The sequence below is a fragment of the Gracilinanus agilis genome, chromosome 2 (genome assembly GCF_016433145.1).
Source record: "Gracilinanus agilis isolate LMUSP501 chromosome 2, AgileGrace, whole genome shotgun sequence".
Lineage (NCBI taxonomy): Eukaryota > Metazoa > Chordata > Mammalia > Didelphimorphia > Didelphidae > Gracilinanus > Gracilinanus agilis.
The window spans coordinates 384,697,912-384,703,911 of NC_058131.1; the positions used below are offsets into that span (position 1 = coordinate 384,697,912).

At 35.8% G+C, this 6,000-nt stretch overlaps 1 protein-coding gene across 2 annotated transcripts in view; it reads right to left on the minus strand.

Moving 5' to 3' along the window:
- The window catches only part of SGCD (sarcoglycan delta), a 501,335-nt gene that overhangs the window by 413,287 nt on the left and 82,048 nt on the right, over positions 1-6,000 (minus strand). The gene's annotated exons all lie outside the window — the stretch shown is intronic.

Here is a 6,000-nt window from a genome sequence, read left to right on the forward strand (position 1 = left end):
TACCATAATTTTTTCAGCCATTCTCCATATGATAAATGTCCTTTCAGTTTCCAGTTCTTTGCCCCGATCAAAAGAGCTGCTATAAATGTTTTGTACAAGTAGGTCCTTTTCCCCTGGCTTTGATCTCTTCTTTATAATAGGGTTGTGACAAATGATACTATTTGGTATTTCTTTACCAATTTGAAATTTCAAAAGGCATTTTTCATTGACTCATTCTTCAAAACAACCTTGTAAAGGAAATAGTAGAATAATTGTTTTCTTCATTTAAGAGATGCATAAAATGCCTTGCCCAAGATCATTCAGGAAAGCAAGAGAGCCTAAGTGAAGGGACGAAAACCAGAAGAATGTTGTACACAATAACAGCAACAAAATATGATGATCAACTGTAAATGACAATTGTTTTTAGCAGTGCAAGGATCCAGGACAACTCTAAGGGACTCTTGACAAAAAAGGCTCTCCACCTTCATAAGAAGGTACTATCGGAACCTGAATAAAGATTGAAGCAAACATTTTCACATTATTTTCTCTCTGAATTTTTCTCTAGTGTAAGTGATATGTGTCTTCTTTTATAATATGATGAACATGAAATATGTATTGTATGATATCACATGTACCACATATATCATATTACCAGCTGTCTTGGATATGGGGAAAGGATGAGAGAAAAATGTGAATCCCAAAATATCTAAAAATGATATTGAAAATTGCGTGTTATCTAGAAAAAAATTTTTAAAAAGAAAGCAATGGATCTGAGATTTCTATTCTCGTGTATTACCTCTATTGAAACACCATTAATAGATCACCAGCCTCAATTTCCACATATTCAATGACAGGCAATAGCTACCTAATAGGATTATCCATTTCATTTTCAGATTTCTCTAATTGTTAGGAAGTTCATTTTTATAATGAGCTAAAATATACCTCTCTGTAATTTCCTCCCATTCTGAACAGAAACAACTCTGGATGATAAAGTGTTCAAGTTATTTAGGTTCCTTTAAAAAGTTATCTTAATGACTAAACTTGATGATCCCAGGGCCAGGGATTTAAAACTAGATGGGACCTTAGAGTTAATCTAATCCTACCTCATCATTTTATAAATGTAGCAATTAAGATCCAGAGACTTAAGTGACTTGCCCAAGTTCACATAGTTTAGCAGGAGCACTAGAATTTGAACCCAGGTACTCTAACAAAATGCAAAAGGAGAATGAAGAGAAGAAAAAGAAACTGAGTTGATTTTCCTGGCTAATTGGAATTTGTCAGAACATGATAAAGATTACAGAATTCAAACACATTTATCTGAGTTGGAAGGGATCAGAAACTATCCTAGTATGACTTCCTTGTTCTGAGAGTATGGAAATTGAAACCCAATATAGGGAGGAAGTTGTGGACTTCCTTTAAGATGCAAAGAGAGCTAGAGAGAGCTGGATGGAAGATCAAGGTCTCCTTATCGCTATGCCTTAATGCTCCTACTCCCTCATTCTGTTTCTCATTTAGAGAAATGAATCACAGAAAGTCAAAGCTGGAAGTGTCCTGAGAACAATGTAATGCAGTAGAAAAAACACTGATTGGAGGTCCAGAGGACCTGGGTATGAACAAAAATCTACTATGCAAATTGTCATGGAGCAAGTCCCTTTCTTACCCACCCCTCTTAGATTTCTGTTTCCTTATCTATAAAATGCTAAGCTTAAACCTGATAAGACTGCCAGGAGATATATCATATGAGGAAAAGTAAGGTTCTCCACTTAGTGACACATAATAACTCTGATAACCCAATGTCTGTGGCACCATTGCTTAAGAAGGACAATCTAGATGATTTGAAGTAATAGTTATAGATGGGGTGGCAGTCTTCCATCATTTTAGGGAATGTGATATGACTTGAGTCTCCTGGCAACTGTCCACTGACCAGAGGCTAAACTCATCACATTCAAAAACTGTCAACTGACCAGAGGTTCTGTATTGAGTCAAGGGCAAAGTGTATGCTTTTTATAGGTTCTGCACAGTGAATGATTAACAGTAATATACAAAAGGCAGATAATTCATTTTTTCTTGGCTTGTATCCTAGAAAAGCAAAAAAAATGTCCATTGTGGGAGTGTGTTTTTGCATCTTTAACCACAAAAGAAGGCTTAAATTTCCTTCCACATGTCATATACCAGGCAAGTTATGAATGTTTTGTTGTTATTTTTCAATGTCCTGATTTTGTCTGTATCCAGAACTTCTGGTGTGTAGATTCCCTGAAAGATGAACCCCAGTGAATCTTATAGTCTTAATGAATTGTCTGGGCAATGAGAGGATAAACAACTTATTGGGGGGTCCCACAGTTTGTATAAGCAAGAGAACTTGAATTCAGGTCTTCTTAACATCAAGGCTGTAGCCACTACTTTATGATTTCTCTCTGACAGGAATCTTATGTCATTAATTTCACTGCTTACATACCTGCTGAGAAAATGCTCTGATTGATGTTAAAGGGGAAATTATTCACTGAAAATATTTCATAATAATAGACAAAGCCATCACAAATCATTTGTCTGGTATATAGCCAACTTGACACTTTTTCATTTAAGATATATACTAGATTTCATTGAATCATAGGATTTGAACCTGGGAGGGACCTTAGAATTAATTTATTCTGGTCCTCATTTTGCAGATGAGGAAACTAAATCCCAGAGAGGTCAAGTGTCTGGTCCAAGGTCACAAAGATAAGGAAAAAAAGCCAGAACTCAAATCTTGTTTTCTGTAGGTGAGCCCAGCATTCTTTTCCCTATACCAGGCTTCTTCCTGCAATTCAAGCTTGCTCACTTCACTCTGGCATTCTCTAAATTGGTTCTAATTTTTTCTGGGAGTTATCATGCTGCTTTCATGGTGCTAGACAGAATTCTGGTAAACTTCCAGCGTAATCCGTGTTTTAATAGGCTCTTGTCAAAGTGATTCTTAAAGAGAGATGATATTTCCAAATATATACTGGCCGTGGGCAGTCTTAATGCATTACTTACATTTAAGTGATTAAAGGTAACTCCCACCAAATCAATAGCATAAGGGGAGTTAAAGAGGAAACATTAAAACTAAAATTAACATCAGCTAAGAAGATAAAAATGGTAGATATGATAGTGATAGTTTCAAAATCTCAACTGCAATTTAAAGTATAAAGAAGAAATAGAGAAATAAGAATATATTAAATGGACATGTCCCTCTCTTTTAGAGTCCTTCTCTTATGCATCCTTGTGGCATGAAGGTGACCTTGATGTCCTAAGAGGTATGCTAGTGGGATGGAGGTTCTGGCATTTTCTGTCAAGATGGAAAGACTTAATGTATGAGGCCTAGTAATAGATGCCTCTTGTTTGAATTCTCTAGCTAACCTCAGAGAAGCTCATCACTAGTTTGACTTCAGAGGGAACTGACAGCTTTTTCAGATACCATGACCATGTAAAAGTTCATCTATTAATTTAAAAAGCCTAGTCAGTGTGGTTCAGTGGAGGCTGAGGAGGAGGGGATGAAGAATTTAGAGTGATAGAATTTAGGTCTGAATCCTGGTTCTGATAGTATTAGATGTTTGCCCTCAGGCAAATCTTCCTCAACATTAAAAAAGGGGGAGGGTGGATTCTTTCCCTCTCATTCTCTCTCTCTTTAGATAGACAGACACAAATATAGGTGTCTTGAAGGTCTTTTCCATCATTTTCTCTCCAGGGTATCTTGCCAGTCTTAATGGGTATAATATCTACACAGATGACTAAGATCTACATAACCAATTCTGTTCTGCTCCACTTCTAAATCTCCAATTGCCTATTGGAGGGTATAAACTTGATGTCCTGTAGGCATCTCAAAATCAGCATACCCAAAATAAAACTCAGTGTCTTTACCCTTACTCACATGCCCCCAAACTACTTATTTGTGTAAAATATATCAGTATCCCTCAAGACTTGCAGGTTTTCAATCTCAAGGTTGTTTTTAATTCCTCAATTTTCTTACCCCATGTATACAATGAGATGCCAAGTCTGTTTTTTTTTTCCTATTTCTGCAACAATTCTATCTGTCCTTTTCTCTCTACTCATATGGCCATTAATCAACCTCGGGCTTTCATCATATCCCACCTGGATTATTTTCATAGTATTCTAATTGTTTTCCCTTTTCCTATCTCAGGCCTGTCCCCTCTTCAATCCATCCTCCACACAGTGGCCAATGTGATATTCTTAAAATACAGTTTGGATCATGAAATTCTTCTGCTCAATAAATTTCAGTGATTGCTCATTGCCTCTAGGTCCAAATTCAAACTCCTCTTTTTAACATTTCATGCCCTTCACTAGTGGCTCTAAGGTTCCCTTTTAATGCTAATTACTCCCCTATTCACATGAAGTACATTCTCTTCTCACCTCTGCTTTTTGGATTCTCCTGGGTTTTTTTCACATCTCAGCTCCAGCATCACTTCTTATATAAAGAGTTTCCTAACTGATCATTTACTAATGACTGCCTCTCTCCCACTATCTTTATTTTTATGCATTTCGCATAAAGTTACATGTGTATTCATTGTCTTCCATAATTGAATATAAACTTCTTACAGATAGAGAATGCTTTATATTTGTTTCTGGAGCAGGGTCTACCATGAGACATGGCACATAGTAGGTGTTCAATGAATGCTTATTGGCAGATTATTAATTGATAGAGGTAGGAGGAGTATCAGTGCTATAATAACTTACAGATACTTCTGTACCAAAGTATCTAAAAGAAAGAAATGATTATTATAATTAAATTCTCTGGAATTAAATTCTCTGGAAACTGCATCTTAATTTTATGATTATTATTTACTAAATAGCAAAAAGCAAGCCAAAGAAGGAGAGAAGTCTGAGACCCATGTGGCTAGCTGGCTCTTTCAGCTGCTTTCCTGTGAGCTGCCAGACCTATACCCATATATCCATTTGCCCTCCTATACCCATAATTCAGAAAAAAGCCACTTCCTGCCCCTTCCATCAGTTTATGCTCTTTTTGATGTCCCTTTCCTTAGCTTCTCTGACTGGAGGATTCAGAGCTCAGTCAGGTCTTCTGGACTCCAGGAGTAACCATGTGGCCTTTCTTGATGTATATACATTTTTCTCCACATGGCTCTACCTGAATCATTTAAATGCTTCACCATCCAAGAGGTTTGTTTATAAATAAACAAAGAACTTGCCTTCTCCCTACATGTCAGCAAGGGGAAAGTAGCTTGTTAGTAGATTCAGTCTTAAGAGCAAACATTTTATTTTTTTGCTTTAAAAATTAAAAGATTTTGGGGGGACCAAAAAGGGGTATAGATTAATATCAACTTTCCACATGATATAACATATTTGAAGCCTAAAGATTTACCTTCAAACGATAGTACATAAATGTAGTTTAAAAATTATGATTCTATTTAATATATATTAAAGATCAAATGTTTCCAAAGGTAAAGAATCTGTTCAATTCTATTAGAAAGGCATAAAAGATTTTAATGTGATTTTCAATATTATAAGGAAAGGGGAAAGTGAGTAGTATTCTTTGACCTGTGGATAAAGCAGGAATCAGAGACAAGGTATAGTTGAAGCTATTTTATTTGGGGTACATAAAAGAATGGCATAGATGTAGGACTAATATCCATCAATTTCTTTCAAACTTTGAAAGAGAAATTAAGGATACATATTCCAGTGTTTCAAGAATCAATGATTATAGTAATATGAATACAATATCCATTAATACATCTTGCAGCTGTAAAAGGGAATTCTTAATCCCTTTATCTAATAATTTAACTGAGGACCTAGAGGTCCTTTTACCATAGAGATGTGTAAAGATATACCAGCCCACAGTGAAAGGAAGTAGAAACCAGAGAGATAGGAAGTGAGATAAAAATGGGTTATAAAATGCCAGCATGAGGATTGAGAGGGGCTTATTGACCTTTTTTGGGTTGGGAGGTGGTTGGTTGCTGGTAGTGTGGTGATTAGTTGGTGGTTGGGAGATATATATATATATATATATATATATATATATATATATATATA